We start from the raw sequence: 14,967 nt of genomic DNA, 5'->3' as shown, positions 1-14,967 counted from the left end.
CAACCCATTGATTAACCACTTTGTATTATAGTACTGTGTACTATATATTACATATAAATGCTTTACTTATTATAGGCATTTTAAGGGTTTTATTCCTGATAGGCCAAGCTTTCGAAACATACTGCAAATGTATCATTTGTGTCGGACATCTGTGATTGACGTGGTCTTCTACCAAATTGCACGTCAGTATTATATGCCTGACATGGCTTATGCAGAACTTCTTAGCCTCAGGCACATATGACAGATAAGGCAATTAACGTGTTAATATGTCAAGCAGTTAACATCGACTTTCACTTGAAAATATAGATAGCAATAGGTACGTTTCCAAGGGAAGATAGCCCATCGCCTTCATTGCTGCGATAAAAAATAGAGTATTACTCTAATTAGAGGTAATAGATTAATTAGTGGTGTATGACATCGTGCCTTAAGGCAAATTGCTAAAACTTTCCGTACCAAAAATTAAATTCTTTAAAAAAGATTGATATTTTTTAAACATTGAAAATAATTGATTTTTGAGAATTTTAAAAAATTTGACTTCAAAAAAAAATGTTTATTATATTTCGTAATATTTTGAAAATCTTGAACTTTTTTTCAAAACAATGGCGCTGCTTTAGCTGCATCGCTGGCTAACAGACAAATAATGTTACGGAACTCATAGAAATGTAAACAAAGTTTATACATTTTTTCATCGCTCCGCGGGCTATTGTATGCGTGCTACTCTCTTTTTCATTATAATACCTCATGCACATGACCTTTTTAATGTGTCAGCATCTTTGAACACCATGGTGTATTTAGTACATTAAATTAAATGGTGTATTTAGTACATTATATTAAAAACTTCAAATACGTTTTTCTCAAATTGACTTTTTTCAATGCGGTGCCACAAATTAAAAAAAAAGTACAAGTCGGATCGACTTGCATTTTATTTTTAATTTGTTCACCACTGCAATACCTAGTCCCCCTACCTCAAACAACTTGATAACATTACGCAAAAAAAATTTGCGAAGCTTCTCGCCCCAAAAAATAGGCCTTTTTTGACACTTTTTTTAAATAGCTGCCATTTTTTTCCTTCTTGCTTTTTTCTTTCATTTTGGTAGGGGGACTGGATTCAAACTTCTTCACCGTAGTTTGTTTTTTTTTGTTTCAGGCGATGCGCGCAACGGATTTATCTGTGGCACCGCAAAAGAGATCGATTTTGCAAGGCCGACTTTGTCGCCCCCTAGTTAAATGACAGCGAAAAAAAAAGAAAATTTCGTAATATTCTATAATTTTGTAATTTTTGCTTAAAAAAACCGCATGTCTCTATGATAAATACATTTCGAGAAAAACAAAAACAAATACCTTGCATTTTTTGTAAACCCCCTTAAAAGCTATATAAAATAACTGCTAAATTTATGTGCACATGTCTAATGATCATTTTTGACCGCCAAATGGCATTTTTTTTTACTTTTTTACTAGATCTCCGAAACCGATAGTCTTGCCTTTCCAAAAATTTAATCAGTTCTTCATTTTGTCAATACAAGTAAAATGCTTTTTGATTTATCAAAATCAGACGCTCCGTTCTCTTAAAAACTACCGTTTTTGGCACTGAAATTAATACTTTGTCTAAAAACTAATCAGCACTATCAATAGAAATCGAATGTTTTTTTGAATCATTCAACTGGGTTGAACGGTGTTCCCAAAATCGTCCACGAAAATTAGTATTCGAACACACACACACACATAATTTCTTTCTAAGGTATGCCGAAATGTTCAGAAATCTCTGAAACGTAAATATTTATAAATATTTTTATTTTCGATTTTTTTGCGATTACTAAAACTTACCCTACTGGAAGTTGATAAATCAGTATTCTAACAATAAATTATTGAAGAAGATATTACAACAAGCCTATAGAAGATATGATAGCTGTCAACAATATGTGTGAAAAAATATAAAATTATTTGATAATCTATGTTAGATTTTAAATTTACTTAACAAACTGTCAACGTGTTTGTTCTCATTGTGTGCATTGGATCACCGATACTCGTACAATTTACTGTTAGTTATTCTGCCACTTTCACTGCGGAATATTTTATGCAAATTTATTCAATATTTTTGAAAAAGTCAATTGAAATAATTATACAGCTTTGTTTCAAATGAATTGGAATCGAAATTTCAATAAAAATACTTTTTTTAAAATTATGTCGATTACAAAACCAAATTTTGTGGTGTATGGCATCGTGCCTAAAGGCAAATTGCTGAAACTTCCCGTACCTTAATAAAATATTCGAGGAATATTAAATGTTTTCAAATAGATTATTATAAATACTGTAACTTATACATGTTTCACAGAAAAGTAAATAAACAAAACTCAATCAATCAAATTTAAAATGAAGGACATTGTTTAATATTTATAAGAATTATATAAACTAAATTGCAAAGATAAAATTATTTATTTAAAGTATATAAATAATGTTTAAAACTTTAGTTAGAATTGAAATTAAAATTCGAATTATTTTTCGATATACAAAAAAAATTTTGTTTGATGCTTAGTTCTCTCAAAAACTGCCATTGTTTGCACATTTAGCTCTATTATTTCCGAAAGGTCTGGACCTTTCTTTGCCAAAATCTAAGTGCCACTTTTCCCCATCATTACGAATCAAATGCTGTCTGAATGATTTAAATCGGTTGATTGGTTTTCTTAAAAACTGACATTTTTAGCACTTTTAGACGTGTCTTCGTCAAAAACTAATCAGCACGTCTCCCTCATCAATAGGAATCGATTGTTTTTTCAACCATTCAAATTGGATAATCCGTACGCCCGAAATCGTCGACGAGAAATTGTCTCCACACATACACACATGCAAACATAAACACACAAATGATTTTTTTTTAGGTATGCCAAAAAGTTCAAAAACCTCTAAAACTTGAAAAGTGAATTTTATTTTCGATTTTTGGCCTATCACTATAACTTACCCTACGGAAAGTTAATAAATTAAATACTAAAATACTCCATTGTATGTTGAGTTTTTAACTTTTTTGTCGAATAAAATATTATCTATATGCGACTAATATACTACCGACAACCATTGTAGTATTTTTAATTATTCGTGTTAATAATAATGTAGTCATATATTAATGAAGATTATTTTTAACATGATTAGAAAATTATTTGTGCGTTCAATCAATACTTTTTGAAAATTCAATGTAGGTTTATGCAATATATCTTGAAGATGCTGTATATGTATGCTATACTTAAAAAGAATTTATGTAAAAAAATTATAATACTAATCTCATAATCATTTTGTCTATATATAAGACTGTTTGCAACGTAATTTCGTTTTTTTTACCACTGAAGATTCAATTGTATTTTTTGAACCTAACATGAAACTAAAGTTATGATTAATATATGAATTGAAAGCTTTTATATTAAGATTTGTGCGTGCAAAATTCTAATCACATATACGCAGTAGTATTTGGATTACGGAAAGAAATAAGCAGCATTTTTGACAGATTTTGCTATAGAACAGGTAAAAATTATGATAAAGCCAATGTGAAATTGATTGATGAGTATGGAAAGACGTGTTGGTAGTACGATAGTACTAGTTGTTAAATTTCGTTCTAAGATTTTAATATCGACGATATTGCATCGAAAATGCACCACGATCAGAAAGAACGGTTGAAGCTGGTAAGACGCAAGAAAGGGTTCAGTTGACCAAACCGTCCAATAACAACATGTGACATCGCATTGAGTTTTAATTTATCAAATTCAACAGTTCATAACTACTTAATCATCTGAGATTTTCCTCAAAGATCAATGTATGAGTTTTCCAGGATTATATAGAGAGAAACTTGTGTCGCCGCATTGACGTCTGCGATTCGTCTTTCAATCGTCTTGAAAGTAATCAATTTTATGAAGCAATTTGTATCTAAGAATGTAAGATGCATTGTGTGCAATAAATCACACGTAATTGCTCAAGAAACAAAAAAAACTGCTCAAAACATTTGCCAAGCCGATATTTGCTAGAAAAAAGTGATAGATGATACTGTGTGTCTGGTGAAATTAAGGCTATTTTAGGATAAACTTAACTATTAATTCGGATGCCTACTGTCATGAGATAAATGAACTAAATAATAAACTTTAACAGAAAGAGCCAGAATTAATCAACAGTCGAGATGTAGCATTGCAACTAGACGATGCGCGACCTCAAATAAATTTGGTCAATCAAAACTTTTACAGCTTGAATGGAAAACTATACCCATCACATTCCCCAGACCTAACATCATCGGACTATTATTTGTTCCGGTCACTAAGAAAATTTTTAGACGGTAAAATCTTCACCTCAAATGAGTATGTCAAAAAGCAACTTGTTTAGTTTTTTGCCAATACTGACCAAAACAATTTAGATACCGGAATTATGCTACTACCCGGAATACAAATTATAAAAGATGTATGACCGAAACGGCCAATATATAATTTAAGTATTTGTTTATTATACAAAAATAACTTATCAAAATGACTATGAAAACAAAAATACTTTCCGAAGAACACAACCTCAGTGTAAAATAATCGATGAAGTAAGCTAAAATTAAAAATCGTTAACAGTTAACCGAAACCTGGAAATTACTATCAGTGAAATCATTATTACATAATAATCAAATAACTTAGATATGTTAGATTTTTTATCATTTCGGTATCTCTTGATATAATTCATTGGCATATTGTTAAAATCCGAGTACAATCATAATGTGCACGATATGATAACCTAATTTAAAATGTATGAACCATATAAAGATACAAAGTAATAAAATATTCATTGTCATTTTAAGCAGTCTTATCAGTTTATTTCAGTACATAGTAATCACATTTAGATACAGAGTATGAAATATACAAATATATAAAATATATTTAATACATTGATATTTTTTTAATTCTTGTACACACACACACACATATATATATATATATATATATATACATATATATACATATATATATATATATGTGTGTGTGTATGTGTGTGTGTGAGTTAGAGGCCACTTTTCCTTAAATTGACGTTGAAATTTATATCCAAGACTCGTTTTTGACATGGCAAGGTTTATCATGCTGCTCCATATCAATTTTGAATTAAAATGAAATTAGTCAAGAAACGAGAAGGTTCTGGTATTTGAAAAATGGCCTTACTATAGAAATTTTGATATAAGAAAATTTATATTATATTCTTACATTCAATATTGACAGAGCATGAACTGCTTATAAAGAGTAGTTTTGAATATTTTATAACAGCTATCCATAGATGCATAGATTTATTTGAATATATTTTTAATGTAATAAATAAACATACATAGCAACAGTGAAATTATAATAAATATTTTTTCCTCAATGCAATCGCTAATAACTGTTAATTCAATGAACTTAATAAAACCGTTTAATTTATTTGCCGTATGAAAATAATTTAGTAATATTATATAAACAGTTAGATGTGAAATTAATTGTTGTGTGCATTTAAACTTCATATATGTACCTTGAACTTGACATTGATTGAGCATAGAAATATGGTTATATTATTTATAGTCATTGCATTTATAATATATAGTATAAATTATGTAATGTGATAAAATCGTGAAAGATAAATCTCAGTTTCAATGATACAGAATAGATACAGTAATAGATACATGGAAATAAAAATGTATATTTTTATACCGAATAAGTTATATATTAGATTCTTAATAATACTCTAATCAAAATAAAATTTAACTTAAGAATAATTCGCATAGAGCTGAAAATTGGTATAGATGTTAAATAGACCATCAGAAATGAGATATAAAAGGTGACTATCGATCCGACTCTTTTTCATTTTTTTTTTATTCAAGGTCAAATGTACAACATTCTGGTTTTCCCCATTTTCTACGGAAACCATAGAAAATAATAAAGAAAAATATGTTATACAGTTTACTATAAAATTCTCTACAAAAATGTATTTATACATTTTTTCAATAGTATCACCGTTCCTGAGATATTACAATTTAAGAAGATGAAAAATTCAAATTTTTTATGATATGCAGCCTTTATACGTCATCCAACAAGTAATAAAAATTAAAAATAATAAATAGTTGTGCAGATAGTACAAATTCAGTAAGTTTTCAAGTATCATACTATATTGTCAACCCCCAATTATCTTCCTTCTTGAGCATACATGCCAGGTATGTCATTTTCCTAGTGTGAAGAATCAAATACCTGTTTATTTTTCAAGGGATTGAACAAAGTTATTAAGTATATATCAATATTGACCAAGACCTCAATATGTTTACTCTAGCAGAAAAGTTCTAGAGAAAAAAGAGAACATGCATCTAACAATACGTACAAAATTTAACTGAAGATCATACAAACATCCAAACCAGCACGCCAAAGACTTGCTCTCATCAATATACCCAGAAGACTCGAAAGAACTAACCTTTTAGATTTAGTAAATAACATATAATGAAAATTTATTGTTACTGTTCTGTAATTTTATCTTATTCATTTTAAAAACCTAAAATGACTACCACTAGTTAGCATCTTAAATTGACACCAAAATTACTAAATGCCTTACCAAGCAGATTGGAATTATATAGAAATAATTATAAAAATTATATATCAATGCGAGGCGTATTATAAACGTCTGAACTTGCACATTTATATCATATTAAATAACTAGTTGGTATTGTTATTTTGCCTTGAGGCAAGTTACATGAACTTTCCGATATGCGTAAATAATCGACTTAATCAATAAAATATAAATTAATTTATGAGTGATTGAAAGTATTCCGAGTGGATTTATGACACATAATTGAAAACGAACAAACTCGTTAACTTGAAGTATTTTTCTAAAAGCAAATTTTCAAAAATCAATAATTGTTATAATTGAACCAGTTTCCATAAGACCTTACTAGGTATGTCCTTACTGGTTTAGTATGTTCATTAATATTAAGTACTCTATTGTTATACCAAGTAAATCGTCTAATTTTAATTTTAACAAACGTCAAAAAAACTAGTCATTTTCTTAAACTTTGATAAATCTTTAATATTGAACTACTTGTCGTGAGACCGTAAAATTTCAGTAAGTTCTATAAGATTATGATATATATCGCCAAAAAAAGTTCCATAAAAATCGGCTTAAATTTTTTTTTTAACAGTTAATTACAAGAAAACGGCTCGGTAGATTTTCACCTAAAACTAATCAGTATCATTCCCAACTAATATCTTTCGAACAGCTTAACACTTTTTTCTAAATTACAAAGAAACGGCTTGGCAGATCACCGCACGAAACAATAGTCCTCATTGCGATACATCAAATGGCTTTTAAATTTCTGAAATCGATTCAGGAGTTTTTGAGAAAACGTCGATGAAAGGTCTAATTTTGATAAATGCCAAAAAAACGATATTAATGTCTATAAACTTTGAAGAACTGACTTGTCGTAGGGCCGTGATATTTTAGTATGATCTATAAGTCTATGGTATCTACCGTCAAAAAAATCATAAAAATCGTCGAAAAATTTTTTTTAACACTTTATTACAAGAAAACGACCCGGCCGATCTTTACCAAAAACTAATCAGCACGATTCCCAAACAATATCTTTCAAATAGTTTTTGAATTTTCAAAATCGATTGAGAATTGCGGGCTAAAACGTGGACGAATTTTTTTTTTCACTTTTCTGCGATTTACAAAGAAACGGCTTGGCTGATAGTGGCGCAAATTTTTTTGCCATTTTGGGAGCTACGTTTTCAATCGATAGCCGTTTTAGTAACTACATGTAAGTGTAAAATTGAATATTGAGCCGTTATTAAATATTTGTTTTTGAAATACAATACGAATACGCAAATAAATAGATAAATTTTATTCCGTACAATACAACTTTACAATTTACAATAAAATATTTGGAGTTGAATTTAAACGTGGCCGTAAGAGCTTGGAAGACGATGATCGTTCATGCCGACCAAAAACTTTAACTTCAAAAGATTGCATTGCTAAAGTTCACGAAATGATATTAGATGAACGCCGAAGAATTTTAGGTCATTTTTAAAGTGTCGTAAAAGAAAGCAATGAATGTTTTTACTATCCTTTTTTTACCACTTATTTATTAATATTAATCAAATACAAAACAAAATAAAAAAATAAAAAAGTTGAAAATTGTAAAAACTGGCAGCTGATGAAGTGCGTGGTCTCAAAAAATTGGCACCTCAGTCTTGACATGATTCCAGCCCCCCTAGCCATCGGATATGCAAAAAATAAAAAGATTATCAAATTACAATGATGTCGCAATCGCCAGAACTAGAGATGATTAAAATAAAAATTTTACAAATTGGCGACTGTTTGAAAAAAAGTGTTTTTACTGTTTTTTCGATTTTTTTAAAAATAGTAAAAACTGAAAATTGGGAATAATCCTAGTTCGGGCTATAGATAGGTCTATAAACAAGGTTCTCTGAACATTTCAAGTAAATCGGTCGATTAAAACTCGGGAAATCGTGTCAACAGTACTGAAAAAGTCTGTTCTGAGAAAAACGCATTTAAAGTTTTGCGTGAAGCCAAACCAGTTTGGAGACCGAGTCAGTAAAATGCCTATATCTACGAAAATAATTCAAATTTTCAAAAACCTTCTCGTACCCATATTTTTAGATAGTTAAACTTTGAAAATATGAAATAAAAAAAAACTGAATTTCTACACTAGAATATCCCCTTAAAACAGTAGACTAGAAAGAGGGAAACAGCTACAAAAAGAAAACAAATATTATTAGTTATTTTGGCTGGGAGTGTGATGTCTTCTGTATTTTGGGATAGTCATGAAGTTATTTTCATCGATTATCTTGAAAAAGGAAAAACCAATACAGAAGCATACTACGTATCATTACTTAATGAGCTAAAGGCATAAATTGCAACGCGTCGTTGTCTCAAAAATCCACCAGTTACTGCTTGACCATTCACCTTACTCACCTAATCTGGCACCAAGCTACTTCTTTTTATTTCCTAAGTTGAAAACAGCCAACGAAAGATATAGATTTTTGTTGAATGAGGATAATGGACTTTGTGAACAATTTTTGCACAGAACTTTGCCAAGTACTATTTGGATGAGTTACAGTGATGACAACATCACTGAAAGAAGTGTGTAGTGTGTAGAGTTATAAAAGCACAAATATAAATAAAAATAGAGAAGAAAAAACTCTTGTATCATTGTTAGGTCTAAAACTTTTCAGCCCACCCTAGTATTTTATTATCATATGATGATGCGCACAAGCCAGAACACGATTAAATCTGTATTTTGGTGTAGAGACCTACCGAACAGCCGTTGTATCATATTATATTGTATCATATTCTTATACTGTGATTTATACTTGTACATATTAATTTAAAATTATCTTCTGTGAATCGTCTAATTGTTAACTTGCTGCAAAAATTAAGTCAATGATTCTAAAATCATTGTCAACCATTACAGTTTGAACATCCTTACAAACAATTGATTCATTTTTATACCCAGATTTATTCAGAATATCATGTCTTTTAATTATCGTGATGAAAACAATTTTCATTATTTTTGATGTAAGGAAAATGCGATGTACAAATCCAGTAACGTAAATTTATTTATATTGTCTATAGGATTCCACTCAGTGTATTTTATAATTTGACATAGCCCACATATCAAATTGCACCTCTTTAAATAATTTGTGATTACATCAGCAATAAATAATAAATAATCGTCTGCCCAAAAGCAGGTTCCGGGTACCACTACAATCAATAATTTGGCTACCTTCTCCGTCCTATTTTATTATTATCATTACTATTCTTCACGTTTTTATACACTTTCATACTTTTTTTTTAACTTTCAATTCCTTGCTTCTTGGTCCAGTGTTTCGGCTTTCGGTTTACTGCATTTTTTTATGACAAAAGTTATCAACCATTTGCATTCTTCTTCTTCCTAATTCTTCAATCCATCTTCTCTTCTGTCCATCAGTATTAAATATAAATTGATTGTGTGTTTATTTTCATGGTTAATAAATTAAAATCAGTCATTTTTCTACTCTGATTGCTTTGAAAAACAATTGTTGAAACCTGCATATATAAAAATAGATCCTTTACTATATTCCATCGATAATATTGTCCAGTTCAAAGCAACAATGTGGAAATTTGTGTCCAGAGGTTTTTAACTTCCAAACTTCAATATAATTTTTGTATAATTTCTTCTTTATAATATTAACATAAACATTAGTAAAATTGCACACATTCAAAGTTTTAATAATTTTCTGTAAATATCAGCAACAGGCGATTTCTAAAAAAAAAATTTGCATAATTTGACATAACGAGAAAAACTATCCATGGTTGGTAACACGTCTACTAAAATGACAAAATGTGTTTAATAGTGTTATTTTCTGTCGTTTTATGTCGTTTTATGTCGTGTTATTTTCTGTCGTTTCTCATAGGTAAGTTATATTAATCGCAAAAAATTCGAAAATGAAAATTTCAATATATCTTACATTTCAGGGTTTTTGAACATTTTGGCATATCTTAGAATTAATGGATGTATGCATGTGTGTGTATTTATATGGGCTCGGATACAAATTTTCGTCGACGAATTTGGGAACACGGTTCAACCGATTTGAATGATTTGGTATGGGAAGTTCCAGCAATTTGCCTTAAGGCACGATGTCAAGCACGACTAGTTTAAAATTCAATGAAATAATAAAAAAATATATAAAAAGATACACATTTACAAATTAGCGTGAAAGTATTTTAAACACCACTTTATCTGCGCACTTATTTATTAAGTCGATGAGGAAAAAACAATACATTGATATTAAACGAAAACCATTAATAAATAGAAATGTTAAGAATCCATTTAGTCACAAATCTCAATTGAATGATTTAAATATTTAAAATTCAATAATGCTTTCAAAAATTAAAAATAATACAGAACAAAATATTATTGCCATGAAATAAACTATATAACAGCTGTATATTGTTATTTAAAAATTTTGACCTTCAACTAATAATAATTGAAATTTATTTTAAATATGTATAATTATTCCGAATTTGAATTAATTTTGATTTATTAACTTCCCGTAGGGCAAGTTATAGTAATCGCAAAAAAATCGAAAATGAAAATTTTTATATATCTTTACGTTTCAAAGGTTTCTGAACATTTTGGCGTACCTTAGAAAAAATGGATGTATGTGTGTGTGTGTGTGTATGTATGTACGTGTGTGTATGTATGTGCGGATACAAATTTTCGTCGACGATTTCGGAAACACGGATCAACCGATTTGAATAATTCAAAAAACATTCGATTCGTATTGATAAGGAGACGTGCTGATTAGTTTTTGGCGAAGGCAGGAAAAAAGTGCCGAAAACGGTAACTCAGTTTTTAAGAGAACGAAGCGTCCGATTTAAATAATTTCACTTCTATTGACAAGATGAAGAATCGATAAAATTTTCATAAAGGTAGGTCTAGCAGTTTCGGAGATATGGAGGAAAAAGTAAAAAAATTAGCCATTTGGCGGTCAAAAATGATCATTAGACATATGCACATTAAATTATCAGATATTTATAGAGATTTTAACAATAAGTATACATTTTGTTAACATTCCTATGGGTTCCGTAGGCGACGCGGCGCCTACGCGCTTTATATTTTGTCCCTATGCAGTTAAATCAGTACGATTGCTTTGAAAAAAAAGTTCAGATCTTCCACAATATGTCAAAATAAAGAAATTTTTTTTTCAAAAAAAAAAATTAAAAATTTTTTTTTTTTTTAAAAAAAAATTTTTTTCAAAAAAAACTAATTTTTTGTCCATATATATAGTTTCTCAAAAATCTTATTTTTTCAAAGTACATTTTTTTCAAAAATGTTAATCGTTTTTAAAAAATAATAATTTTTGGTACGGGAAGTTCCAGCAATTTGCCTTAAGGCACGATGCCTTAATTGCCTTAAGACAGAATTCCACTTACAGCTAGTTTTGTATTTGTAATAGGTTTCCTATTAAAAAAAATGCGTTCTATAAATATAATAACAGGCATGTATCTTTACATTTATGAAAAATTCTAATAAAAATTTGATAAAAGTAACATGAATAAAATTAGAGATAATTGAGAATGTTTAAAATGTTTGATCTAATCACATGATCACGTGATTGTGGTGTTGTAAAATGTGTTAGTATAGTGTGGTTTTTCCTGATCTGGTGTGTATAATTTGTTGTTTTCAATTAATTTTTCCAATGTATAAATTCATTTTTTAAAACTTTTTCTTATAATGTAAATTTCTTTTAGCTGAATGATGAAACACATCTAGTCTCGAAACGTATAAAAAATTAAAATAAATCTTTACATTCGACGCATTGGCTGTTTTATTTATTTCAATATATACGAGTATATATATATATATATATATATATATATATATATATATATATATATATATATATGAGATTCAGTCTTCAGGGCAATACATCAATTAAAAACTTGTATGACTTTAAAACATTTTTATTTTTTCCATACGACACATTGTTTTGTGTCATCTTCAGATAGAAATTATTAATTAAAACTAATATATAAGAAGTGATATGGTATGAACTTTCTATCACTTCATATATATTAGTTCATTATCACTTCTTATATATTAGTTTTAATTAATAATTTCTATCTGTGCTTTCAAACTAGTATGGAAAAAATAAAAATGTTTTAAAGTCATACAAGTTTTTAATTGATGTATTGCCCTGAAGACTGAATCTCACATATCTCAACATCAAAAATTATAAAAAATTAACATATACTATATATATATATATATATATATATATATATATATATATATATATATATATATGTTCCGGTATACTTGTAATTTATATATGAAAATACTTAATTTTTGTATTCTGAAATACTTTAGAGTTTGTTATGATCTTAATAAAATAATACATTTTCATGATATGTTGAAATTTTTTTTGACATTCGTTGGTACCGTATCCTCAATGAATTATGGAAATATAATTCATAAATAAAAATAATCATAAATAAAAACTTTCATAAATAAAAATACTAATATATTTGTCAATGCCATAGTTTTTTTAAATGACTTTATAAGATTTCTTTTTAATTCATGCGCAAATGTTCGAAGAAATGTTTTCATTTGAAGTAATCCAAAAAGGGTCTTGTACAAATCCTGTATTTTTATGATTTCCGAGTCTCTAGTTTGCTTAATGCTAGAATAGTTTAATACTTGAGATTGAGAACTGTCTGCTACAAAATTTTCCAACAAATTTTACTACAAATCTTCCTATCTTTAAATTTCGTCGCTATCGGACGGTCTTTCTGACTCGCCATCTCCATGATCATTGTCACAGCCCTCATCGTCTGAATTGGAAAGCGAGGCTTCTAGGTGTACCCGATCTACGTGGTGGTCTAAAAGATCCGGAGTTTCAAACTTTAATTGGCAAATTGTACATACAAATTGTCTACGCGGTCTTTTCGCAACTCCTGGCCTGTATTTGTTTCGACGAATAGAGTTTTGCCTTTTTAAAGTTTCAGTCAAAGACCCGCTAGAAATAGCCGGCGCTGACATGTTAGTAACATTAGATAATGAGGCGGAAGGATAAGGGTGACATTCTTCATATTTCGTTAGTACCAGTATAACATCTGGTAAGTCGTCGGAAGATGGTGTCCTTAGATCGGCATGATTGGATCGCTCTGGTATATTATCAAAGTACATACGAAGTTGTATTGTTTCAATTGGTCTATCAGATCCACGTGTTTCATTATCCTCATCGTTAAACGAATATTCATCATTATGATTATCAGCTGACCTGGCCTCTGCTTCAGCGGGCTCATTTTGAATAGATATTTCATCATCAGGTACGACATGATCTGTATTAGAACTCTCACTATCACTTTCCAAAACCGAGTCTCCGGACCAGGATCATTTTTACGATCTTCGGACATGTTCAATATGTAAGTAATATTAGATATATATAAAATTTAAAAACTTTTAAAATTAAACCAAATGTTCAAAATACATTAAAAATTTAATACATTTGGAATTGTTGTTCTGATAAAATTTTGTTTCTCAGTTTATATCTAGATTCTCATATTTGAAACAGTTGTCATGCGATCTAATTGGCAAAATAAATTGTCACATATATTTTAAATGTATAAATGGAATACAATTAATTGGCATCGCGGTGATATACAATATATTAATTACGAAAGTTAATTTGACTAATATTTATTATCTTATATTTTTTAGAATGTCATTGCATTCATTATTGAACTAGTTTGGAGTGCCATTATATTATTATTTAAATAGACATATACTTTGTAATAATTGCAATTTTTTTTTCTTTCATTAATCGGGACGACACAAGTATTATAATATTTAAATTATTTTTTACAACATTTTATTTGATTTTTCTGCGTGCAATTCTTCTGAATTCAAATAGAAAATTATACTGTTATGCTCAATTTACATTTGCATTATGTCAAGTAGAGTTGGATTACAGGCTTTGTGAACGCAATTACGAAAATTACAGTATCAATTGCATAATTTATTTATAGTTTGCGTCAGTTTATTATATAGATAATAAAAATAGTAATAAGCAATAATGGCACAGAAAGGTAAATTCTGTCTTAATAAAACCTAATCAGTACGCTATATCTTCATATTTTTACATTTGTTTTAATTTATCATTATGTGATAGAAATAATTATTTAATTGACATTAATAATTTAGCTTCGTTACTTGTGACATAATGTAAAAAGCTTCCCAAATATATTTTGTTTAAAATTAATAAAATTTATTAAGCCACATAAAGCTCACAACAAGCTTACAGCTTATAGCATTAACGTAAGTTCGAGGTTAACGCGCCTAAAATATAACGTCATATAATTAATCAAATAGCTAATTTTCATAAAATATAATGCTATTAAAAATAACATTTTTTTCTTTTTAATCCTACAAATATAATATAA

Source organism: Ctenocephalides felis, unplaced genomic scaffold (assembly GCF_003426905.1).
Source record: "Ctenocephalides felis isolate EL2017-DRISC unplaced genomic scaffold, ASM342690v1 CF-g0.4_SCAFFOLD_01886, whole genome shotgun sequence".
Lineage (NCBI taxonomy): Eukaryota > Metazoa > Arthropoda > Insecta > Siphonaptera > Pulicidae > Ctenocephalides > Ctenocephalides felis.
This window is presented reverse-complemented; position numbering follows the sequence as displayed.